Genomic DNA, 27876 nt, shown 5'->3' on the forward strand with positions numbered 1-27876 from the left:
TGGTTATATTCAACTGTCTTTAATAGACCTGCAGCCAACTGGTTTTATATTCTAACTTATCCTCCTGTATTTCTGGTAAACCTGTTTCAAATCAAACATGTTGCACATCAAATTAAAGCTTAGGTTCTCTTCTTTCCATCAATTTTCGGCTTTCCATCATAGCACAACCTGGCTGCTTAAAATCAGACATTTAGTGTGGTCAATACCACACAGCTTTCAGAGCTGGGTCAGAGGTCAAATCTGTTCTGTATATTTAGCCTGGTCTTTCAGGCTAGCATGATCTGATTTACTGGAGTGATACCTCAATTTAAAGCTCAGATTCAGACCTTTTCATAGAATCCAACATTGTTCATTTTAAACCTTCTGGTGGCTAGCAGCACACTGATGAATTATGGTTATATTCAACTGTTTTTAAAAGGCCTGCAGCCAACTGGTTTTATATTCTAACTTATCCTCCTGTATTTCTGGTAAACCTGCTTCAAATCAAACATGTTGCACATCAAATTAAAGCTTAGGTTCTCTTCTTTCCAACAATTGTTGGCTTTCCATCATAGCACAACCTGCCTGCTTAAAATCAGACATTTAGTGTGGTCAATACCACACAGCTTTCAGAGCTTGGTCAGAGGTCAAATCTGTTCTGTATATTTAGCCTGGTCTTTCAGGCTAGCATGATCTGATTTACTGAAGTGACACCTCAATTTAAAGCTCAGATTCAGACCTTTTCATAGAGTCCAACATTGTTCATTTTAAACCTTCTGGTGGCTAGCAGCACACTGATGAATTATGGTTATATTCAACTGTTTTTAAAAGGCCTGCAGCCAACAGGTTTTATATTCTAACTTATCCTCCTGTATTTCTGGTAAACCTGCTTCAAATCAAACATGTTGCACATCAAATTAAAGCTTAGGTTCTCTTCTTTCCAACAATTGTTGGCTTTCCATCATAGCACAAGCTGGCTGCTTAAAATCAGACATTTAGTGTGGTCAATACCAGACAGCTTTCAGAGCTGGGTCAGAGGTCAAATCTGTTCTGTATATTTAGCCTGGTCTTTCAGGCTAGCATGATCTGATTTACTGAAGTGACACCTCAATTTAAAGCTCAGATTCAGACCTTTTCATAGAGTCCAACATTGTTCATTTTAAACCTTCTGGTGGCTAGCAGCACACTGATGAATTATGGTTATATTCAACTGTCTTTAAAAGGCCTGCAGCCAACTGGTTTTATATTCTAACTTATCCTCCTGTATTTCTGGTAAACCTGTTTCAAATCAAACATGTTGCACATCAAATTAAAGCTTAGGCTCTCTTCTTTCCATCAATTGTTGGCTTTCCATCATAGCACAACCTGGCTGCTTAAAATCAGACATTTAGTGTGGTCAATACCAGACAGCTTTCAGAGCTGGGTCAGAGGTCAAATCTGTTCTGTATATTTAGCCTGGTCTTTCAGGCTAGCATGATCTGATTTACTGAAGTGACACCTCAATTTAAAGCTCAGATTCAGACCTTTTCATAGAGTCCAACATTGTTCATTTTAAACCTTCTGGTGGCTAGCAGCACACTGATGAATTATGGTTACATTCAACTGTTTTTAAAAGGCCTGCAGCCAACTGGTTTTATATTCTAACTTATCCTCCTGTATTTCTGGTAAACCTGCTTCAAATCAAACATGTTGCACATCAAATTAAAGCTTAGGTTCTCTTCTTTCCAACAATTGTTGGCTTTCCATCATAGCACAACCTGCCTGCTTAAAATCAGACATTTAGTGTGGTCAATACCAGACAGCTTTCAGAGCTGGGTCAGAGGTCAAATCTGTTCTGTATATTTAGCCTGGTCTTTCAGGCTAGCATGATCTGATTTACTGGAGTGACACCTCAATTTAAAGCTCAGATTCAGACCTTTTCATAGAGTCCAACATTGTTCATTTTAAACCTTCTGGTGGCTAGCAGCACACTGATGAATTATGGTTATATTCAACTGTTTTTAAAAGGCCTGCAGCCAACTGGTTTTATATTCTAACTTATCCTCCTGTACTTCTGGTAAACCTGCTTCAAATCAAACATGTTGCACATCAAATTAAAGCTTAGGTTCTCTTCTTTCCATCAATTGTTGGCTTTCCATCCTATCACAATCTGGCTGCTTAAAATCAGACATTTAGTGTGGTCAATACCACACAGCTTTCAGAGCTGGGTCAGAGGTCAAATCTGTTCTGTATATTTAGCCTGGTCTTTCAGGCTAGCATGATCTGATTTACTGAAGTGACACCTCAATTTAAAGCTCAGATTCAGACCTTTTCATAGAGTCCAACATTGTTCATTTTAAACCTTCTGGTGGCTCGCAGCACACTGATGAATTATGGTTATATTCAACTGTCTTTAAAAGGCCTGCAGCCAACTGGTTTTATATTCTAACTTATCCTCCTGTATTTCTGGTAAACCTGCTTCAAATCAAACATGTTGCACATCAAATTAAAGCTTAGGTTCTCTTCTTTCCAACAATTGTTGGCTATCCATCATAGCACAACCTGCCTGCTTAAAATCAGACATTTAGTGTGGTCAATACCAGACAGCTTTCAGAGCTGGGTCAGAGGTCAAATCTGTTCTGTATATTTAGCCTGGTCTTTCAGGCTAGCATGATCTGATTTACTGAAGTGACACCTCAATTTAAAGCTCAGATTCAGACCTTTTCATAGAGTCCAACATTGTTCATTTTAAACCTTCTGGTGGCTAGCAGCACACTGATGAATTATGGTTATATTCAACTGTCTTTAATAGACCTGCAGCCAACTGGTTTTATATTCTAACTTATCCTCCTGTATTTCTGGTAAACCTGTTTCAAATCAAACATGTTGCACATCAAATTAAAGCTTAGGTTCTCTTGTTTCCATCAATTTTCGGCTTTCCATCATAGCACAACCTGGCTGCTTAAAATCAGACATTTAGTGTGGTCAATACCACACAGCTTTCAGAGCTGGGTCAGAGGTCAAATCTGTTCTGTATATTTAGCCTGGTCTTTCAGGCTAGCATGATCTGATTTACTGGAGTGATACCTCAATTTAAAGCTCAGATTCAGACCTTTTCATAGAATCCAACATTGTTCATTTTAAACCTTCTGGTGGCTAGCAGCACACTGATGAATTATGGTTATATTCAACTGTTTTTAAAAGGCCTGCAGCCAACTGGTTTTATATTCTAACTTATCCTCCTGTATTTCTGGTAAACCTGTTTCAAATCAAACATGTTGAACATCAAATTAAAGCTTAGGTTCTCTTCTTTCCATCAATTTTCGGCTTTCCATCATAGCACAACCTGGCTGCTTAAAATCAGACATTTAGTGTGGTCAATACCACACAGCTTTCAGAGCTGGGTCAGAGGTCAAATCTGTTCTGTATATTTAGCCTGGTCTTTCAGGCTAGCATGATCTGATTTACTGGAGTGATACCTCAATTTAAAGCTCAGATTCAGACCTTTTCATAGAATCCAACATTGTTCATTTTAAACCTTCTGGTGGCTAGCAGCACACTGATGAATTATGGTTATATTCAACTGTTTTTAAAAGGCCTGCAGCCAACTGGTTTTATATTCTAACTTATCCTCCTGTATTTCTGGTAAACCTGCTTCAAATCAAACATGTTGCACATCAAATTAAAGCTTAGGTTCTCTTCTTTCCAACAATTGTTGGCTTTCCATCATAGCACAACCTGCCTGCTTAAAATCAGACATTTAGTGTGGTCAATACCACACAGCTTTCAGAGCTTGGTCAGAGGTCAAATCTGTTCTGTATATTTAGCCTGGTCTTTCAGGCTAGCATGATCTGATTTACTGAAGTGACACCTCAATTTAAAGCTCAGATTCAGACCTTTTCATAGAGTCCAACATTGTTCATTTTAAACCTTCTGATGGCTAGCAGCACACTGATGAATTATGGTTACATTCAACTGTTTTTAAAAGGCCTGCAGCCAACTGGTTTTATATTCTAACTTATCCTCCTGTATTTCTGGTAAACCTGTTTCAAATCAAACATGTTGCACATCAAATTAAAGCTTAGGTTCTCTTCTTTCCATCAATTGTTGGCTTTCCATCATAGCACAACCTGGCTGCTTAAAATCAGACATTTAGTGTGGTCAATACCACACAGCTTTCAGAGCTGGGTCAGAGGTCAAATCTGTTCTGTATATTTAGCCTGGTCTTTCAGGCTAGCATGATCTGATTTACTGGAGTGATACCTCCATGTAAACCTCAGATTCAGACCTTTTCATAGAGTCCAAAATTGTTGATTTTAACCCTTCTGGTGGCTAGCAGCACACTGATGAATTATGGTTACATTCAGCTGTTTTCAAAAGGCCTGCAGCCAACTGGTTTTATATTCTACCTTATCCTCCTGTATTTCTGGTAAACCTGCTTCAAATCAAACATGTTGCACATCAAATTAAAGCTTAGGTTCTCTTCTTTCCAACAATTGTTGGCTTTCCATCATAGCACAAGCTGGCTGCTTAAAATCAGACATTTAGTGTGGTCAATACCAGACACCTTTCAGAGCTGGGTCAGAGGTCAAATCTGTTCTGTATATTTAGCCTGGTCTTTCAGGCTAGCATGATCTGATTTACTGAAGTGACACCTCAATTTAAAGCTCAGATTCAGACCTTTTCATAGAGTCCAACATTGTTCATTTTAAACCTTCTGGTGGCTAGCAGCACACTGATGAATTATGGTTATATTCAACTGTCTTTAACAGGCCTGCAGCCAACTGGTTTTATATTCTAACTTATCCTCCTGTATTTCTGGTAAACCTGTTTCAAATCAAACATGTTGCACATCAAATTAAAGCTTAGGTTCTCTTCTTTCCATCAATTGTTGGCTTTCCATCATAGCACAACCTGGCTGCTTAAAATCAGACATTTAGTGTGGTCAATACCAGACAGCTTTCAGAGCTGGGTCAGAGGTCAAATCTGTTCTGTATATTTAGCCTGGTCTTTCAGGCTAGCATGATCTGATTTACTGACGTGACACCTCAATTTAAAGCTCAGATTCAGACCTTTTCATAGAGTCCAACATTGTTCATTTTAAACCTTCTGGTGGCTAGCAGCACACTGATGAATTATGGTTACATTCAGCTGTTTTCAAAAGGCCTGCAGCCAACTGGTTTTATATTCTAACTTATCCTCCTGTATTTCTGGTAAACCTGCTTCAAATCAAACATGTTGCACATCAAATTAAAGCTTAGGTTCTCTTCTTTCCATCAATTGTTGGCTTTCCATCATAGCACAACCTGGCTGCTTAAAATCAGACATTTAGTGTGGTCAATACCACACAGCTTTCAGAGCTGGGTCAGAGGTCAAATCTGTTCTGTATATTTAGCCTGGTCTTTCAGGCTAGCATGATCTGATTTACTGGAGTGACACCTCAATTTAAAGCTAAGATTCAGACCTTTTCATAGAGTCCAACATTGTTGAGTTTACCCCTTCTGGTGGCTAGCAGCACACTGATGAATTATGGTTACATTCAGCTGTTTTCAAAAGGCCTGCAGCCAACAGGTTTTCTATTCTAACTTATCCTCCTGTATTTCTGGTAAACCTGCTTCAAATCAAACATGTTGCACATCAAATTAAAGCTTAGGTTCTCTTTTTTCCATCAATTGTTGGCTTTCCATCCTATCACAACCTGGCTGCTTAAAATCAGACATTTAGTATGGTCAATACCACACAGCTTTCAGAGCTGGGTCAGAGGTCAAATCTGTTCTGTATATTTAGCCTGGTCTTTCAGGCTAGCATGATCTGATTTACTTGAGTGACACCTCAATTTAAAGCTCAGATTCAGACCTTTGCATAGAGTCCAACATTGTTGATTTTACCCCTTCTGGTGGCTAGCAGCACACTGATGAATTATGGTTACATTCAGCTGTTTTCAAAAGGCCTGCAGCCAACAGGTTTTATATTCTAACTTATCCTCCTGTATTTCTGGTAAACCTGCTTCAAATCAAACATGTTGCACATCAAATTAAAGCTTAGGTTCTCTTCTTTCCAACAATTGTTGGCTTTCCATCATAGCACAACCTGCCTGCTTAAAATCAGACATTTAGTGTGGTCAATACCAGACAGCTTTCAGAGCTGGGTCAGAGGTCAAATCTGTTCTGTATATTTAGCCTGGTCTTTCAGGCTAGCATGATCTGATTTACTGAAGTGACACCTCAATTTAAAGCTCAGATTCAGACCTTTTCATAGAGTCCAACATTGTTCATTTTAAACCTTCTGGTGGCTAGCAGCACACTGATGAATTATGGTTATATTCAACTGTCTTTAAAAGGCCTGCAGCCAACTGGTTTTATATTCTAACTTATCCTCCTGTATTTCTGGTAAACCTGTTTCAAATCAAACATGTTGCACATCAAATTAAAGCTTAGGCTCTCTTCTTTCCATCAATTGTTGGCTTTCCATCATAGCACAACCTGGCTGCTTAAAATCAGACATTTAGTGTGGTCAATACCAGACAGCTTTCAGAGCTGGGTCAGAGGTCAAATCTGTTCTGTATATTTAGCCTGGTCTTTCAGGCTAGCATGATCTGATTTACTGAAGTGACACCTCAATTTAAAGCTCAGATTCAGACCTTTTCATAGAGTCCAACATTGTTCATTTTAAACCTTCTGATGGCTAGCAGCACACTGATGAATTATGGTTACATTCAACTGTTTTTAAAAGGCCTGCAGCCAACTGGTTTTATATTCTAACTTATCCTCCTGTATTTCTGGTAAACCTGCTTCAAATCAAACATGTTGCACATCAAATTAAAGCTTAGGTTCTCTTCTTTCCAACAATTGTTGGCTTTCCATCATAGCACAACCTGCCTGCTTAAAATCAGACATTTAGTGTGGTCAATACCACACAGCTTTCAGAGCTTGGTCAGAGGTCAAATCTGTTCTGTATATTTAGCCTGGTCTTTCAGGCTAGCATGATCTGATTTACTGAAGTGACACCTCAATTTAAAGCTCAGATTCAGACCTTTTCATAGAGTCCAACATTGTTCATTTTAAACCTTCTGGTGGCTAGCAGCACACTGATGAATTATGGTTATATTCAACTGTTTTTAAAAGGCCTGCAGCCAACAGGTTTTATATTCTAACTTATCCTCCTGTATTTCTGGTAAACCTGCTTCAAATCAAACATGTTGCACATCAAATTAAAGCTTAGGTTCTCTTCTTTCCAACAATTGTTGGCTTTCCATCATAGCACAACCTGCCTGCTTAAAATCAGACATTTAGTGTGGTCAATACCAGACAGCTTTCAGAGCTGGGTCAGAGGTCAAATCTGTTCTGTATATTTAGCCTGGTCTTTCAGGCTAGCATGATCTGATTTACTGAAGTGACACCTCAATTTAAAGCTCAGATTCAGACCTTTTCATAGAGTCCAACATTGTTCATTTTAAACCTTCTGGTGGCTAGCAGCACACTGATGAATTATGGTTATATTCAACTGTCTTTAAAAGGCCTGCAGCCAACTGGTTTTATATTCTAACTTATCCTCCTGTATTTCTGGTAAACCTGTTTCAAATCAAACATGTTGCACATCAAATTAAAGCTTAGGTTCTCTTCTTTCCATCAATTGTTGGCTTTCCATCATAGCACAACCTGGCTGCTTAAAATCAGACATTTAGTGTGGTCAATACCACACAGCTTTCAGAGCTGGGTCAGAGGTCAAATCTGTTCTGTATATTTAGCCTGGTCTTTCAGGCTAGCATGATCTGATTTACTGGAGTGATACCTCCATGTAAACCTCAGATTCAGACCTTTTCATAGAGTCCAAAATTGTTGATTTTAACCCTTCTGGTGGCTAGCAGCACACTGATGAATTATGGTTACATTCAGCTGTTTTCAAAAGGCCTGCAGCCAACTGGTTTTATATTCTACCTTATCCTCCTGTATTTCTGGTAAACCTGCTTCAAATCAAACATGTTGCACATCAAATTAAAGCTTAGGTTCTCTTCTTTCCAACAATTGTTGGCTTTCCATCATAGCACAAGCTGGCTGCTTAAAATCAGACATTTAGTGTGGTCAATACCAGACACCTTTCAGAGCTGGGTCAGAGGTCAAATCTGTTCTGTATATTTAGCCTGGTCTTTCAGGCTAGCATGATCTGATTTACTGAAGTGACACCTCAATTTAAAGCTCAGATTCAGACCTTTTCATAGAGTCCAACATTGTTCATTTTAAACCTTCTGGTGGCTAGCAGCACACTGATGAATTATGGTTATATTCAACTGTCTTTAACAGGCCTGCAGCCAACTGGTTTTATATTCTAACTTATCCTCCTGTATTTCTGGTAAACCTGTTTCAAATCAAACATGTTGCACATCAAATTAAAGCTTAGGTTCTCTTCTTTCCATCAATTGTTGGCTTTCCATCATAGCACAACCTGGCTGCTTAAAATCAGACATTTAGTGTGGTCAATACCAGACAGCTTTCAGAGCTGGGTCAGAGGTCAAATCTGTTCTGTATATTTAGCCTGGTCTTTCAGGCTAGCATGATCTGATTTACTGAAGTGACACCTCAATTTAAAGCTCAGATTCAGACCTTTTCATAGAGTCCAACATTGTTCATTTTAAACCTTCTGGTGGCTAGCAGCACACTGATGAATTATGGTTACATTCAGCTGTTTTCAAAAGGCCTGCAGCCAACTGGTTTTATATTCTAACTTATCCTCCTGTATTTCTGGTAAACCTGCTTCAAATCAAACATGTTGCACATCAAATTAAAGCTTAGGTTCTCTTCTTTCCATCAATTGTTGGCTTTCCATCATAGCACAACCTGGCTGCTTAAAATCAGACATTTAGTGTGGTCAATACCACACAGCTTTCAGAGCTGGGTCAGAGGTCAAATCTGTTCTGTATATTTAGCCTGGTCTTTCAGGCTAGCATGATCTGATTTACTGGAGTGACACCTCAATTTAAAGCTAAGATTCAGACCTTTTCATAGAGTCCAACATTGTTGAGTTTACCCCTTCTGGTGGCTAGCAGCACACTGATGAATTATGGTTACATTCAGCTGTTTTCAAAAGGCCTGCAGCCAACTGGTTTTATATTCTAACTTATCCTCCTGTATTTCTGGTAAACCTGCTTCAAATCAAACATGTTGCACATCAAATTAAAGCTTAGGTTCTCTTCTTTCCAACAATTGTTGGCTTTCCATCATAGCACAAGCTGGCTGCTTAAAATCAGACATTTAGTGTGGTCAATACCACACAGCTTTCAGAGCTGGGTCAGAGGTCAAATCTGTTCTGTATATTTAGCCTGGTCTTTCAGGCTAGCATGATCTGATTTACTGAAGTGACACCTCAATTTAAAGCTCAGATTCAGACCTTTTCATAGAGTCCAACATTGTTCATTTTAAACCTTCTGGTGGCTAGCAGCACACTGATGAATTATGGTTACATTCAGCTGTTTTCAAAAGGCCTGCAGCCAACTGGTTTTATATTCTAACTTATCCTCCTGTATTTCTGGTAAACCTGCTTCAAATCAAACATGTTGCACATCAAATTAAAGCTTAGGTTCTCTTCTTTCCATCAATTGTTGGCTTTCCATCATAGCACAAGCTGGCTGCTTAAAATCAGACATTTAGTGTGGTCAATACCAGACACCTTTCAGAGCTGGGTCAGAGGTCAAATCTGTTCTGTATATTTAGCCTGGTCTTTCAGGCTAGCATGATCTGATTTACTGAAGTGACACCTCAATTTAAAGCTCAGATTCAGACCTTTTCATAGAGTCCAACATTGTTCATTTTAAACCTTCTGGTGGCTAGCAGCACACTGATGAATTATGGTTATATTCAACTGTCTTTAACAGGCCTGCAGCCAACTGGTTTTATATTCTAACTTATCCTCCTGTATTTCTGGTAAACCTGTTTCAAATCAAACATGTTGCACATCAAATTAAAGCTTAGGTTCTCTTCTTTCCATCAATTGTTGGCTTTCCATCATAGCACAACCTGGCTGCTTAAAATCAGACATTTAGTGTGGTCAATACCACACAGCTTTCAGAGCTGGGTCAGAGGTCAAATCTGTTCTGTATATTTAGCCTGGTCTTTCAGGCTAGCATGATCTGATTTACTGGAGTGACACCTCAATTTAAAGCTCAGATTCAGACCTTTGCATAGAGTCCAACATTGTTGAGTTTACCCCTTCTGGTGGCTAGCAGCACACTGATGAATTATGGTTACATTCAGCTGTTTTCAAAAGGCCTGCAGCCAACAGGTTTTCTATTCTAACTTATCCTCCTGTATTTCTGGTAAACCTGCTTCAAATCAAACATGTTGCACATCAAATTAAAGCTTAGGTTCTCTTTTTTCCATCAATTGTTGGCTTTCCATCCTATCACAACCTGGCTGCTTAAAATCAGACATTTAGTATGGTCAATACCACACAGCTTTCAGAGCTGGGTCAGAGGTCAAATCTGTTCTGTATATTTAGCCTGGTCTTTCAGGCTAGCATGATCTGATTTACTTGAGTGACACCTCAATTTAAAGCTCAGATTCAGACCTTTTCATAGAGTCCAACATTGTTGATTTTACCCCTTCTGGTGGCTAGCAGCACACTGATGAATTATGGTTACATTCAGCTGTTTTCAAAAGGCCTGCAGCCAACAGGTTTTCTATTCTAACTTATCCTCCTGTATTTCTGGTAAACCTGCTTCAAATCAAACATGTTGCACATCAAATTAAAGCTTAGGTTCTCTTTTTTCCATCAATTGTTGGCTTTCCATCCTATCACAACCTGGCTGCTTAAAATCAGACATTTAGTATGGTCAATACCACACAGCTTTCAGAGCTGGGTCAGAGGTCAAATCTGTTCTGTATATTTAGCCTGGTCTTTCAGGCTAGCATGATCTGATTTACTTGAGTGACACCTCAATTTAAAGCTCAGATTCAGACCTTTGCATAGAGTCCAACATTGTTGATTTTACCCCTTCTGGTGGCTAGCAGCACACTGATGAATTATGGTTACATTCAGCTGTTTTCAAAAGGCCTGCAGCCAACTGGTTTTATATTCTAACTTATCCTCCTGTATTTCTGGTAAACCTGCTTCAAATCAAACATGTTGCACATCAAATTAAAGCTTAGGTTCTCTTCTTTCCAACAATTGTTGGCTTTCCATCATAGCACAAGCTGGCTGCTTAAAATCAGACATTTAGTGTGGTCAATACCACACAGCTTTCAGAGCTGGGTCAGAGGTCAAATCTGTTCTGTATATTTAGCCTGGTCTTTCAGGCTAGCATGATCTGATTTACTGAAGTGACACCTCAATTTAAAGCTCAGATTCAGACCTTTTCATAGAGTCCAACATTGTTCATTTTAAACCTTCTGGTGGCTAGCAGCACACTGATGAATTATGGTTACATTCAGCTGTTTTCAAAAGGCCTGCAGCCAACTGGTTTTATATTCTAACTTATCCTCCTGTATTTCTGGTAAACCTGCTTCAAATCAAACATGTTGCACATCAAATTAAAGCTTAGGTTCTCTTCTTTCCATCAATTGTTGGCTTTCCATCATAGCACAACCTGGCTGCTTAAAATCAGACATTTAGTGTGGTCAATACCACACAGCTTTCAGAGCTGGGTCAGAGGTCAAATCTGTTCTGTATATTTAGCCTGGTCTTTCAGGCTAGCATGATCTGATTTACTGGAGTGACACCTCAATTTAAAGCTAAGATTCAGACCTTTTCATAGAGTCCAACATTGTTGAGTTTACCCCTTCTGGTGGCTAGCAGCACACTGATGAATTATGGTTACATTCAGCTGTTTTCAAAAGGCCTGCAGCCAACAGGTTTTCTATTCTAACTTATCCTCCTGTATTTCTGGTAAACCTGCTTCAAATCAAACATGTTGCACATCAAATTAAAGCTTAGGTTCTCTTTTTTCCATCAATTGTTGGCTTTCCATCCTATCACAACCTGGCTGCTTAAAATCAGACATTTAGTATGGTCAATACCACACAGCTTTCAGAGCTGGGTCAGAGGTCAAATCTGTTCTGTATATTTAGCCTGGTCTTTCAGGCTAGCATGATCTGATTTACTTGAGTGACACCTCAATTTAAAGCTCAGATTCAGACCTTTTCATAGAGTCCAACATTGTTCATTTTAAACCTTCTGGTGGCTAGCAGCACACTGATGAATTATGGTTATATTCAACTGTCTTTAAAAGGCCTGCAGCCAACTGGTTTTATATTCTAACTTATCCTCCTGTATTTCTGGTAAACCTGCTTCAAATCAAACATGTTGCACATCAAATTAAAGCTTAGGTTCTCTTCTTTCCAACAATTGTTGGCTTTCCATCATAGCACAACCTGCCTGCTTAAAATCAGACATTTAGTGTGGTCAATACCACACAGCTTTCAGAGCTTGGTCAGAGGTCAAATCTGTTCTGTATATTTAGCCTGGTCTTTCAGGCTAGCATGATCTGATTTACTGAAGTGACACCTCAATTTAAAGCTCAGATTCAGACCTTTTCATAGAGTCCAACATTGTTCATTTTAAACCTTCTGGTGGCTAGCAGCACACTGATGAATTATGGTTATATTCAACTGTCTTTAAAAGGCCTGCAGCCAACTGGTTTTATATTCTAACTTATCCTCCTGTATTTCTGGTAAACCTGTTTCAAATCAAACATGTTGCACATCAAATTAAAGCTTAGGTTCTCTTCTTTCCAACAATTTTCGGCTTTCCATCATAGCACAACCTGCCTGCTTAAAATCAGACATTTAGTGTGGTCAATACCACACAGCTTTCAGAGCTGGGTCAGAGGTCAAATCTGTTCTGTATATTTAGCCTGGTCTTTCAGGCTAGCATGATCTGATTTACTGAAGTGACACCTCAATTTAAAGCTCAGATTCAGACCTTTTCATAGAGTCCAACATTGTTCATTTTAAACCTTCTGGTGGCTAGCAGCACACTGATGAATTATGGTTATATTCCACCGTCTTTAAAAGGCCTGCAGCCAACTGGTTTTATATTCTAACTTATCCTCCTGTATTTCTAGTAAACCTGCTTCAAATCAAACATGTTGCACATCAAATTAAAGCTTAGGTTCTCTTCTTTCCAACAATTGTTGGCTTTCCATCATAGCACAACCTGCCTGCTTAAAATCAGACATTTAGTGTGGTCAATACCACACAGCTTTCAGAGCTTGGTCAGAGGTCAAATCTGTTCTGTATATTTAGCCTGGTCTTTCAGGCTAGCATGATCTGATTTACTGAAGTGACACCTCAATTTAAAGCTCAGATTCAGACCTTTTCATAGAGTCCAACATTGTTCATTTTAAACCTTCTGGTGGCTAGCAGCACACTGATGAATTATGGTTATATTCAACTGTTTTTAAAAGGCCTGCAGCCAACTGGTTTTATATTCTAACTTATCCTCCTGTATTTCTGGTAAACCTGCTTCAAATCAAACATGTTGCACATCAAATTAAAGCTTAGGTTCTCTTCTTTCCAACAATTGTTGGCTTTCCATCATAGCACAACCTGCCTGCTTAAAATCAGACATTTAGTGTGGTCAATACCAGACAGCTTTCAGAGCTGGGTCAGAGGTCAAATCTGTTCTGTATATTTAGCCTGGTCTTTCAGGCTAGCATGATCTGATTTACTGAAGTGACACCTCAATTTAAAGCTCAGATTCAGACCTTTTCATAGAGTCCAACATTGTTCATTTTAAACCTTCTGGTGGCTAGCAGCACACTGATGAATTATGGTTACATTCAGCTGTTTTCAAAAGGCCTGCAGCCAACAGGTTTTCTATTCTAACTTATCCTCCTGTATTTCTGGTAAACCTGCTTCAAATCAAACATGTTGCACATCAAATTAAAGCTTAGGTTCTCTTCTTTCCATCAATTGTTGGCTTTCCATCATAGCACAAGCTGGCTGCTTAAAATCAGACATTTAGTGTGGTCAATACCACACAGCTTTCAGAGCTGGGTCAGAGGTCAAATCTGTTCTGTATATTTAGCCTGGTCTTTCAGGCTAGCATGATCTGATTTACTGAAGTGACACCTCAATTTAAAGCTCAGATTCAGACCTTTTCATAGAGTCCAACATTGTTCATTTTAAACCTTCTGGTGGCTAGCAGCACACTGATGAATTATGGTTACATTCAACTGTTTTTAAAAGGCCTGCAGCCAACTGGTTTTATATTCTAACTTATCCTCCTGTATTTCTGGTAAACCTGCTTCAAATCAAACATGTTGCACATCAAATTAAAGCTTAGGTTCTCTTCTTTCCAACAATTGTTGGCTTTCCATCATAGCACAACCTGCCTGCTTAAAATCACACATTTAGTGTGGTCAATACCAGACAGCTTTCAGAGCTGGGTCAGAGGTCAAATCTGTTCTGTATATTTAGCCTGGTCTTTCAGGCTAGCATGATCTGATTTACTGGAGTGACACCTCAATTTAAAGCTCAGATTCAGACCTTTTCATAGAGTCCAACATTGTTCATTTTAAACCTTCTGGTGGCTAGCAGCACACTGATGAATTATGGTTATATTCAACTGTTTTTAAAAGGCCTGCAGCCAACTGGTTTTATATTCTAACTTATCCTCCTGTATTTCTGGTAAACCTGCTTCAAATCAAACATGTTGCACATCAAATTAAAGCTTAGGTTCTCTTCTTTCCAACAATTGTTGGCTTTCCATCATAGCACAACCTGCCTGCTTAAAATCAGACATTTAGTGTGGTCAATACCACACAGCTTTCAGAGCTGGGTCAGAGGTCAAATCTGTTCTGTATATTTAGCCTGGTCTTTCAGGCTAGCATGATCTGATTTACTGGAGTGACACCTCAATTTAAAGCTCAGATTCAGACCTTTTCATAGAGTCCAACATTGTTCATTTTAAACCTTCTGGTGGCTAGCAGCACACTGATGAATTATGGTTATATTCAACTGTTTTTAAAAGGCCTGCAGCCAACTGGTTTTATATTCTAACTTATCCTCCTGTATTTCTGGTAAACCTGCTTCAAATCAAACATGTTGCACATCAAATTAAAGCTTAGGTTCTCTTCTTTCGAACAATTGTTGGCTTTCCATCATAGCACAACCTGCCTGCTTAAAATCAGACATTTAGTGTGGTCAATACCAGACAGCTTTCAGAGCTGGGTCAGAGGTCAAATCTGTTCTGTATATTTAGCCTGGTCTTTCAGGCTAGCATGATCTGATTTACTGAAGTGACACCTCAATTTAAAGCTCAGATTCAGACCTTTTCATAGAGTCCAACATTGTTCATTTTAAACCTTCTGGTGGCTAGCAGCACACTGATGAATTATGGTTATATTCAACTGTCTTTAAAAGGCCTGCAGCCAACTGGTTTTATATTCTAACTTCTCCTCCTGTATTTCTGGTAAACCTGTTTCAAATCAAACATGTTGCACATCAAATTAAAGCTTAGGTTCTCTTCTTTCCATCAATTTTCGGCTTTCCATCATAGCACAACCTGGCTGCTTAAAATCAGACATTTAGTGTGGTCAATACCAGACAGCTTTCAGAGCTGGTTCAGAGGTCAAATCTGTTCTGTATATTTAGCCTGGTCTTTCAGGCTAGCATGATCTGATTTACTGGAGTGATACCTCAATTTAAAGCTCAGATTCAGACCTTTTCATAGAATCCAACATTGTTCATTTTAAACCTTCTGGTGGCTAGCAGCACACTGATGAATTATGGTTATATTCAACTGTTTTTAAAAGGCCTGCAGCCAACTGGTTTTATATTCTAACTTATCCTCCTGTATTTCTGGTAAACCTGCTTCAAATCAAACATGTTGCACATCAAATTAAAGCTTAGGTTCTCTTCTTTCCAACAATTGTTGGCTTTCCATCATAGCACAACCTGCCTGCTTAAAATCAGACATTTAGTGTGGTCAATACCACACAGCTTTCAGAGCTTGGTCAGAGGTCAAATCTGTTCTGTATATTTAGCCTGGTCTTTCAGGCTAGCATGATCTGATTTACTGAAGTGACACCTCAATTTAAAGCTCAGATTCAGACCTTTTCATAGAGTCCAACATTGTTCATTTTAAACCTTCTGGTGGCTAGCAGCACACTGATGAATTATGGTTATATTCAACTGTTTTTAAAAGGCCTGCAGCCAACTGGTTTTATATTCTAACTTATCCTCCTGTATTTCTGGTAAACCTGCTTCAAATCAAACATGTTGCACATCAAATTAAAGCTTAGGTTCTCTTCTTTCCAACAATTGTTGGCTTTCCATCATAGCACAACCTGCCTGCTTAAAATCAGACATTTAGTGTGGTCAATACCACACAGCTTTCAGAGCTTGGTCAGAGGTCAAATCTGTTCTGTATATTTAGCCTGGTCTTTCAGGCTAACATGATCTGATTTACTGGAGTGACACCTCAATTTAAAGCTCAGATTCAGACCTTTTCATAGAGTCCAACATTGTTCATTTTAAACCTTCTGGTGGCTAGCAGCACACTGATGAATTATGGTTATATTCAACTGTCTTTAAAAGGCCTGCAGCCAACTGGTTTTATATTCTAACTTATCCTCCTGTATTTCTGGTAAACCTGTTTCAAATCAAACATGTTGCACATCAAATTAAAGCTTAGGTTCTCTTCTTTCCAACAATTGTTGGCTTTCCATCATAGCACAACCTGCCTGCTTAAAATCAGACATTTAGTGTGGTCAATACCAGACAGCTTTCAGAGCTGGGTCAGAGGTCAAATCTGTTCTGTATATTTAGCCTGGTCTTTCAGGCTAGCATGATCTGATTTACTTGAGTGACACCTCAATTTAAAGCTCAGATTCAGACCTTTTCATAGAGTCCAACATTGTTGATTTTACCCCTTCTGGTGGCTAGTAGCACACTGATGAATTATGGTTACATTCAGCTGTTTTCAAAAGGCCTGCAGCCAACAGGTTTTATATTCTACCTTATCCTCCTGTATTTCTGGTAAACCTGCTTCAAATCAAACATGTTGCACATCAAATTAAAGCTTAGGTTCTCTTCTTTCCAACAATTGTTGGCTTTCCATCATAGCACAACCTGCCTGCTTAAAATCAGACATTTAGTGTGGTCAATACCAGACAGCTTTCAGAGCTGGGTCAGAGGTCAAATCTGTTCTGTATATTTAGCCTGGTCTTTCAGGCTAGCATGATCTGATTTACTGGAGTGACACCTCAATTTAAAACTCAGATTCAGACCTTTTCATAGAGTCCAACATTGTTCATTTTAAACCTTCTGGTGGCTAGCAGCACACTGATGAATTATGGTTATATTCAACTGTTTTTAAAAGGCCTGCAGCCAACTGGTTTTATATTCTACCTTATCCTCCTGTATTTCTGGTAAACCTGCTTCAAATCAAACATGTTGCACATCAAATTAAAGCTTAGGTTCTCTTCTTTCCAACAATTGTTGGCTTTCCATCATAGCACAAGCTGGCTGCTTAAAATCAGACATTTAGTGTGGTCAATACCAGACAGCTTTCAGAGCTGGGTCAGAGGTCAAATCTGTTCTGTATATTTAGCCTGGTCTTTCAGGCTAGCATGATCTGATTTACTGGAGTGACACCTCAATTTAAAGCTCAGATTCAGACCTTTGCATAGAGTCCAACATTGTTCATTTTAAACCTTCTCGTGGCTAGCAGCACACTGATGAATTATGGTTATATTCAACTGTTTTTAAAAGGCCTGCAGCCAACTGGTTTTATATTCTAACTTATCCTCCTGTATTTCTGGTAAACCTGCTTCAAATCAAACATGTTGCACATCAAATTAAAGCTTAGGTTCTCTTCTTTCCAACAATTGTTGGCTTTCCATCATAGCACAACCTGGCTGCTTAAAATCAGACATTTAGTGTGGTCAATACCACACAGCTTTCAGAGCTGGGTCAGAGGTCAAATCTGTTCTGTATATTTAGCCTGGTCTTTCAGGCTAGCATGATCTGATTTACTGGAGTGACACCTCAATTTAAAGCTCAGATTCAGACCTTTTCATAGAGTCCAACATTGTTCATTTTAAACCTTCTGGTGGCTAGCAGCACACTGATGAATTATGGTTATATTCAACTGTTTTTAAAAGGCCTGCAGCCAACTGGTTTTATATTCTAACTTATCCTCCTGTATTTCTGGTAAACCTGCTTCAAATCAAACATGTTGCACATCAAATTAAAGCTTAGGTTCTCTTCTTTCCAACAATTGTTGGCTTTCCATCATAGCACAAGCTGCCTGCTTAAAATCAGACATTTAGTGTGGTCAATACCAGACAGCTTTCAGAGCTGGGTCAGAGGTCAAATCTGTTCTGTATATTTAGCCTGGTCTTTCAGGCTAGCATGATCTGATTTACTGAAGTGACACCTCAATTTAAAGCTCAGATTCAGACCTTTTCATAGAGTCCAACATTGTTCATTTTAAACCTTCTGGTGGCTAGCAGCACACTGATGAATTATGGTTATATTCAACTGTCTTTAAAAGGCCTGCAGCCAACTGGTTTTATATTCTAACTTATCCTCCTGTATTTCTGGTAAACCTGCTTCAAATCAAACATGTTGCACATCAAATTAAAGCTTAGGTTCTCTTCTTTCCAACAATTGTTGGCTTTCCATCATAGCACAACCTGGCTGCTTAAAATCAGACATTTAGTGTGGTCAATACCACACAGCTTTCAGAGCTGGGTCAGAGGTCAAATCTGTTCTGTATATTTAGCCTGGTCTTTCAGGCTAGCATGATCTGATTTACTGGAGTGATACCTCCATGTAAACCTCAGATTCAGACCTTTTCATTGAGTCCAAAATTGTTGATTTTAACCCTTCTGGTGGCTAGCAGCACACTGATGAATTATGGTTACATTCAGCTGTTTTCAAAAGGCCTGCAGCCAACTGGTTTTATATTCTACCTTATCCTCCTGTATTTCTGGTAAACCTGCTTCAAATCAAACATGTTGCACATCAAATTAAAGCTTAGGTTCTCTTCTTTCCAACAATTGTTGGCTTTCCATCATAGCACAAGCTGGCTGCTTAAAATCAGACATTTAGTGTGGTCAATACCACACAGCTTTCAGAGCTGGGTCAGAGGTCAAATCTGTTCTGTATATTTAGCCTGGTCTTTCAGGCTAGCATGATCTGATTTACTGGAGTGACACCTCAATTTAAAGCTCAGATTCAGACCTTTTCATAGAGTCCAACATTGTTCATTTTAAACCTTCTGGTGGCTAGCAGCACACTGATGAATTATGGTTACATTCAGCTGTTTTCAAAAGGCCTGCAGCCAACAGGTTTTCTATTCTAACTTATCCTCCTGTATTTCTAGTAAACCTGCTTCAAATCAAACATGTTGCACATCAAATTAAAGCTTAGGTTCTCTTCTTTCCAACAATTGTTGGCTTTCCATCATAGCACAACCTGGCTGCTTAAAATCAGACATTTAGTGTGGTCAATACCACACAGCTTTCAGAGCTGGGTCAGAGGTCAAATCTGTTCTGTATATTTAGCCTGGTCTTTCAGGCTAGCATGATCTGATTTACTGGAGTGATACCTCCATGTAAACCTCAGATTCAGACCTTTTCATAGAGTCCAAAATTGTTGATTTTAACCCTTCTGGTGGCTAGCAGCACACTGATGAATTATGGTTACATTCAGCTGTTTTCAAAAGGCCTGCAGCCAACTGGTTTTATATTCTACCTTATCCTCCTGTATTTCTGGTAAACCTGCTTCAAATCAAACATGTTGCACATCAAATTAAAGCTTAGGTTCTCTTCTTTCCAACAATTGTTGGCTTTCCATCATAGCACAAGCTGGCTGCTTAAAATCAGACATTTAGTGTGGTCAATACCACACAGCTTTCAGAGCTGGGTCAGAGGTCAAATCTGTTCTGTATATTTAGCCTGGTCTTTCAGGCTAGCATGATCTGATTTACTTGAGTGACACCTCACTTTAAAGCTCAGATTCAGACCTTTTCATAGAGTCCAACATTGTTGATTTTACCCCTTTTGGTGGCTAGCAGCACACTGATGAATTATGGTTACATTCAGCTGTTTTCAAAAGGCCTGCAGCCAACAGGTTTTCTATTCTAACTTATCCTCCTGTATTTCTGGTAAACCTGCTTCAAATCAAACATGTTGCACATCAAATTAAAGCTTAGGTTCTCTTCTTTCCAACAATTATTGGCTTTCCATCATAGCACAACCTGGCTGCTTAAAATCAGACATTTAGTGTGGTCAATACCACACAGCTTTCAGAGCTGGGTCAGAGGTCAAATCTGTTCTGTATATTTAGCCTGGTCTTTCAGGCTAGCATGATCTGTTTTACTGGAGTGATACCTCCATGTAAACCTCAGATTCAGACCTTTTCATAGAGTCCAAAATTGTTGATTTTAACCCTTCTGGTGGCTAGCAGCACACTGATGAATTATGGTTACATTCAGCTGTTTTCAAAAGGCCTGCAGCCAACTGGTTTTATATTCTACCTTATCCTCCTGTATTTCTGGTAAACCTGCTTCAAATCAAACATGTTGCACATCAAATTAAAGCTTAGGTTCTCTTCTTTCCAACAATTGTTGGCTTTCCATCATAGCACAAGCTGGCTGCTTAAAATCAGACATTTAGTGTGGTCAATACCACACAGCTTTCAGAGCTGGGTCAGAGGTCAAATCTGTTCTGTATATTTAGCCTGGTCTTTCAGGCTAGCATGATCTGATTTACTTGAGTGACACCTCAATTTAAAGCTCAGATTCAGACCTTTTCATAGAGTCCAACATTGTTGATTTTACCCCTTCTGGTGGCTAGCAGCACACTGATGAATTATGGTTACATTCAGCTGTTTTCAAAAGGCCTGCAGCCAACAGGTTTTCTATTCTAACTTATCCTCCTGTATTTCTGGTAAACCTGCTTCAAATCAAACATGTTGCACATCAAATTAAAGCTTAGGTTCTCTTCTTTCCAACAATTGTTGGCTTTCCATCATAGCACAACCTGGCTGCTTAAAATCAGACATTTAGTGTGGTCAATACCACACAGCTTTCAGAGCTGGGTCAGAGGTCAAATCTGTTCTGTATATTTAGCCTGGTCTTTCAGGCTAGCATGATCTGATTTACTGGAGTGATACCTCCATGTAAACCTCAGATTCAGACCTTTTCATAGAGTCCAAAATTGTTGATTTTAACCCTTCTGGTGGCTAGCAGCACACTGATGAATTATGGTTACATTCAGCTGTTTTCAAAAGGCCTGCAGCCAACTGGTTTTATATTCTAACTTATCCTCCTGTATTTCTGGTAAACCTGCTTCAAATCAAACATGTTGCACATCAAATTAAAGCTTAGGTTCTCTTCTTTCCATCAATGGTTGGCTTTCCATCCTATCACAACCTGGCTGCTTAAAATCAGACATTTAGTGTGGTCAATACCAGACAGCTTTCAGAGCTGGGTCAGAGGTCAAATCTGTTCTGTATATTTAGCCTGGTCTTTCAGGCTAGCATGATCTGATTTACTGAAGTGACACCTCAATTTAAAGCTCAGATTCAGACCTTTTCATAGAGTCCAACATTGTTCATTTTAAACCTTCTGGTGGCTAGCAGCACACTGATGAATTATGGTTATATTCAACTGTCTTTAAAAGGCCTGCAGCCAACTGGTTTTATATTCTAACTTATCCTCCTGTATTTCTGGTAAACCTGCTTCAAATCAAACATGTTGCACATCAAATTAAAGCTTAGGTTCTCTTCTTTCCAACAATGGTTGGCTTTCCATCCTATCACAACCTGGCTGCTTAAAATCAGACATTTAGTGTGGTCAATACCACACAGCTTTCAGAGCTGGGTCAGAGGTCAAATCTGTTCTGTATATTTAGCCTGGTCTTTCAGGCTAGCATGATCTGATTTACTGGAGTGACACCTCAATTTAAAGCTCAGATTCAGACCTTTTCATAGAGTCCAACATTGTTCATTTTAAACCTTCTGGTGGCTAGCAGCACACTGATGAATTATGGTTACATTCAGCTGTTTTCAAAAGGCCTGCAGCCAACAGGTTTTCTATTCTAACTTATCCTCCTGTATTTCTAGTAAACCTGCTTCAAATCAAACATGTTGCACATCAAATTAAAGCTTAGGTTCTCTTCTTTCCAACAATTGTTGGCTTTCCATCATAGCACAACCTGGCTGCTTAAAATCAGACATTTAGTGTGGTCAATACCACACAGCTTTCAGAGCTGGGTCAGAGGTCAAATCTGTTCTGTATATTTAGCCTGGTCTTTCAGGCTAGCATGATCTGATTTACTGGAGTGATACCTCCATGTAAACCTCAGATTCAGACCTTTTCATAGAGTCCAAAATTGTTGATTTTAACCCTTCTGGTGGCTAGCAGCACACTGATGAATTATGGTTACATTCAGCTGTTTTCAAAAGGCCTGCAGCCAACTGGTTTTATATTCTACCTTATCCTCCTGTATTTCTGGTAAACCTGCTTCAAATCAAACATGTTGCACATCAAATTAAAGCTTAGGTTCTCTTCTTTCCAACAATTGTTGGCTTTCCATCATAGCACAAGCTGGCTGCTTAAAATCAGACATTTAGTGTGGTCAATACCACACAGCTTTCAGAGCTGGGTCAGAGGTCAAATCTGTTCTGTATATTTAGCCTGGTCTTTCAGGCTAGCATGATCTGATTTACTTGAGTGACACCTCACTTTAAAGCTCAGATTCAGACCTTTTCATAGAGTCCAACATTGTTGATTTTACCCCTTCTGGTGGCTAGCAGCACACTGATGAATTATGGTTACATTCAGCTGTTTTCAAAAGGCCTGCAGCCAACAGGTTTTCTATTCTAACTTATCCTCCTGTATTTCTGGTAAACCTGCTTCAAATCAAACATGTTGCACATCAAATTAAAGCTTAGGTTCTCTTCTTTCCAACAATTATTGGCTTTCCATCATAGCACAACCTGGCTGCTTAAAATCAGACATTTAGTGTGGTCAATACCACACAGCTTTCAGAGCTGGGTCAGAGGTCAAATCTGTTCTGTATATTTAGCCTGGTCTTTCAGGCTAGCATGATCTGTTTTACTGGAGTGATACCTCCATGTAAACCTCAGATTCAGACCTTTTCATAGAGTCCAAAATTGTTGATTTTAACCCTTCTGGTGGCTAGCAGCACACTGATGAATTATGGTTACATTCAGCTGTTTTCAAAAGGCCTGCAGCCAACTGGTTTTATATTCTACCTTATCCTCCTGTATTTCTGGTAAACCTGCTTCAAATCAAACATGTTGCACATCAAATTAAAGCTTAGGTTCTCTTCTTTCCAACAATTGTTGGCTTTCCATCATAGCACAAGCTGGCTGCTTAAAATCAGACATTTAGTGTGGTCAATACCACACAGCTTTCAGAGCTGGGTCAGAGGTCAAATCTGTTCTGTATATTTAGCCTGGTCTTTCAGGCTAGCATGATCTGATTTACTTGAGTGACACCTCAATTTAAAGCTCAGATTCAGACCTTTTCATAGAGTCCAACATTGTTGATTTTACCCCTTCTGGTGGCTAGCAGCACACTGATGAATTATGGTTACATTCAGCTGTTTTCAAAAGGCCTGCAGCCAACAGGTTTTCTATTCTAACTTATCCTCCTGTATTTCTGGTAAACCTGCTTCAAATCAAACATGTTGCACATCAAATTAAAGCTTAGGTTCTCTTCTTTCCAACAATTGTTGGCTTTCCATCATAGCACAACCTGGCTGCTTAAAATCAGACATTTAGTGTGGTCAATACCACACAGCTTTCAGAGCTGGGTCAGAGGTCAAATCTGTTCTGTATATTTAGCCTGGTCTTTCAGGCTAGCATGATCTGATTTACTGGAGTGATACCTCCATGTAAACCTCAGATTCAGACCTTTTCATAGAGTCCAAAATTGTTGATTTTAACCCTTCTGGTGGCTAGCAGCACACTGATGAATTATGGTTACATTCAGCTGTTTTCAAAAGGCCTGCAGCCAACTGGTTTTATATTCTAACTTATCCTCCTGTATTTCTGGTAAACCTGCTTCAAATCAAACATGTTGCACATCAAATTAAAGCTTAGGTTCTCTTCTTTCCATCAATGGTTGGCTTTCCATCCTATCACAACCTGGCTGCTTAAAATCAGACATTTAGTGTGGTCAATACCACACAGCTTTCAGAGCTGGGTCAGAGGTCAAATCTGTTCTGTATATTTAGCCTGGTCTTTCAGGCTAGCATGATCTGATTTACTGAAGTGACACCTCAATTTAAAGCTCAGATTCAGACCTTTTCATAGAGTCCAACATTGTTCATTTTAAACCTTCTGGTGGCTAGCAGCACACTGATGAATTATGGTTACATTCAGCTGTTTTCAAAAGGCCTGCAGCCAACAGGTTTTATATTCTAACTTATCCTCCTGTATTTCTGGTAAACCTGCTTCAAATCAAACATGTTGCACATCAAATTAAAGCTTAGGTTCTCTTCTTTCCATCAATGGTTGGCTTTCCATCCTATCACAACCTGGCTGCTTAAAATCAGACATTTAGTGTGGTCAATACCACACAGCTTTCAGAGCTGGGTCAGAGGTCAAATCTGTTCTGTATATTTAGCCTGGTCTTTCAGGCTAGCATGATCTGATTTACTGAAGTGACACCTCAATTTAAAGCTCAGATTCAGACCTTTTCATAGAGTCCAACATTGTTCATTTTAAACCTTCTGGTGGCTAGCAGCACACTGATGAATTATGGTTACATTCAGCTGTTTTCAAAAGGCCTGCAGCCAACAGGTTTTCTATTCTAACTTATCCTCCTGTATTTCTGGTAAACCTGCTTCAAATCAAACATGTTGCACATCAAATTAAAGCTTAGGTTCTCTTCTTTCCATCAATGGTTGGCTTTCCATCCTATCACAACCTGGCTGCTTAAAATCAGACATTTAGTGTGGTCAATACCACACAGCTTTCAGAGCTGGGTCAGAGGTCAAATCTGTTCTGTATATTTAGCCTGGTCTTTCAGGCTAGCATGATCTGATTTACTGAAGTGACACCTCAATTTAAAGCTCAGATTCAGACCTTTTCATAGAGTCCAACATTGTTCATTTTAAACCTTCTGGTGGCTAGCAGCACACTGATGAATTATGGTTACATTCAGCTGTTTTCAAAAGGCCTGCAGCCAACAGGTTTTATATTCTAACTTATCCTCCTGTATTTCTGGTAAACCTGCTTCAAATCAAACATGTTGCACATCAAATTAAAGCTTAGGTTCTCTTCTTTCCATCAATGGTTGGCTTTCCATCCTATCACAACCTGGCTGCTTAAAATCAGACATTTAGTGTGGTCAATACCACACAGCTTTCAGAGCTGGGTCAGAGGTCAAATCTGTTCTGTATATTTAGCCTGGTCTTTCAGGCTAGCATGATCTGATTTACTGAAGTGACACCTCAATTTAAAGCTCAGATTCAGACCTTTTCATAGAGTCCAACATTGTTGATTTTAACCCTTCTGGTGGCTAGCAGCACACTGATGAATTATGGTTACATTCAGCTGTTTTCAAAAGGCCTGCAGCCAACTGGTTTTATATTCTAACTTATCCTCCTGTATTTCTGGTAAACCTGCTTCAAATCAAACATGTTGCACATCAAATTAAAGCTTAGGTTCTCTTCTTTCCATCAATTGTTGGCTTTCCATCCTATCACAACCTGGCTGCTTAAAATCAGACATTTAGTGTGGTCAATACCACACAGCTTTCAGAGCTGGGTCAGAGGTCAAATCTGTTCTGTATATTTAGCCTGGTCTTTCAGGCTAGCATGATCTGATTTACTGAAGTGACACCTCAATTTAAAGCTCAGATTCAGACCTTTTCATAGAGTCCAACATTGTTCATTTTAAACCTTCTGGTGGCTAGCAGCACACTGATGAATTATGGTTACATTCAGCTGTTTTCAAAAGGCCTGCAGCCAACAGGTTTTATATTCTAACTTATCCTCCTGTATTTCTGGTAAACCTGCTTCAAATCAAACATGTTGCACATCAAATTAAAGCTTAGGTTCTCTTCTTTCCATCAATGGTTGGCTTTCCATCCTATCACAACCTGGCTGCTTAAAATCAGACATTTAGTGTGGTCAATACCACACAGCTTTCAGAGCTGGGTCAGAGGTCAAATCTGTTCTGTATATTTAGCCTGGTCTTTCAGGCTAGCATGATCTGATTTACTGAAGTGACACCTCAATTTAAAGCTCAGATTCAGACCTTTTCATAGAGTCCAACATTGTTCATTTTAAACCTTCTGGTGGCTAGCAGCACACTGATGAATTATGGTTACATTCAGCTGTTTTCAAAAGGCCTGCAGCCAACAGGTTTTCTATTCTAACTTATCCTCCTGTATTTCTGGTAAACCTGCTTCAAATCAAACATGTTGCACATCAAATTAAAGCTTAGGTTCTCTTCTTTCCATCAATGGTTGGCTTTCCATCCTATCACAACCTGGCTGCTTAAAATCAGACATTTAGTGTGGTCAATACCACACAGCTTTCAGAGCTGGGTCAGAGGTCAAATCTGTTCTGTATATTTAGCCTGGTCTTTCAGGCTAGCATGATCTGATTTACTGAAGTGACACCTCAATTTAAAGCTCAGATTCAGACCTTTTCATAGAGTCCAACATTGTTCATTTTAAACCTTCTGGTGGCTAGCAGCACACTGATGAATTATGGTTACATTCAGCTGTTTTCAAAAGGCCTGCAGCCAACAGGTTTTCTATTCTAACTTATCCTCCTGTATTTCTGGTAAACCTGCTTCAAATCAAACATGTTGCACATCAAATTAAAGCTTAGGTTCTCTTCTTTCCATCAATGGTTGGCTTTCCATCCTATCACAACCTGGCTGCTTAAAATCAGACATTTAGTGTGGTCAATACCACACAGCTTTCAGAGCTGGGTCAGAGGTCAAATCTGTTCTGTATATTTAGCCTGGTCTTTCAGGCTAGCATGATCTGATTTACTGAAGTGACACCTCAATTTAAAGCTCAGATTCAGACCTTTTCATAGAGTCCAACATTGTTCATTTTAAACCTTCTGGTGGCTAGCAGCACACTGATGAATTATGGTTACATTCAGCTGTTTTCAAAAGGCCTGCAGCCAACAGGTTTTATATTCTAACTTATCCTCCTGTATTTCTGGTAAACCTGCTTCAAATCAAACATGTTGCACATCAAATTAAAGCTTAGGTTCTCTTCTTTCCATCAATGGTTGGCTTTCCATCCTATCACAACCTGGCTGCTTAAAATCAGACATTTAGTGTGGTCAATACCACACAGCTTTCAGAGCTGGGTCAGAGGTCAAATCTGTTCTGTATATTTAGCCTGGTCTTTCAGGCTAGCATGATCTGAATTACTGAAGTGACACCTCAATTTAAAGCTCAGATTCAGACCTTTTCATAGAGTCCAACATTGTTGATTTTAACCCTTCTGGTGGCTAGCAGCACACTGATGAATTATGGTTACATTCAGCTGTTTTCAAAAGGCCTGCAGCCAACTGGTTTTATATTCTAACTTATCCTCCTGTATTTCTGGTAAACCTGCTTCAAATCAAACATGTTGCACATCAAATTAAAGCTTAGGTTCTCTTCTTTCCATCAATTGTTGGCTTTCCATCCTATCACAACCTGGCTGCTTAAAATCAGACATTTAGTGTGGTCAATACCACACAGCTTTCAGAGCTGGGTCAGAGGTCAAATCTGTTCTGTATATTTAGCCTGGTCTTTCAGGCTAGCATGATCTGATTTACTGAAGTGACACCTCAATTTAAAGCTCAGATTCAGACCTTTTCATAGAGTCCAACATTGTTCATTTTAAACCTTCTGGTGGCTAGCAGCACACTGATGAATTATGGTTACATTCAGCTGTTTTCAAAAGGCCTGCAGCCAACAGGTT

Source organism: Centroberyx gerrardi, chromosome 13 (assembly GCF_048128805.1).
Source record: "Centroberyx gerrardi isolate f3 chromosome 13, fCenGer3.hap1.cur.20231027, whole genome shotgun sequence".
In the NCBI taxonomy this organism is placed as follows: domain Eukaryota; kingdom Metazoa; phylum Chordata; class Actinopteri; order Beryciformes; family Berycidae; genus Centroberyx; species Centroberyx gerrardi.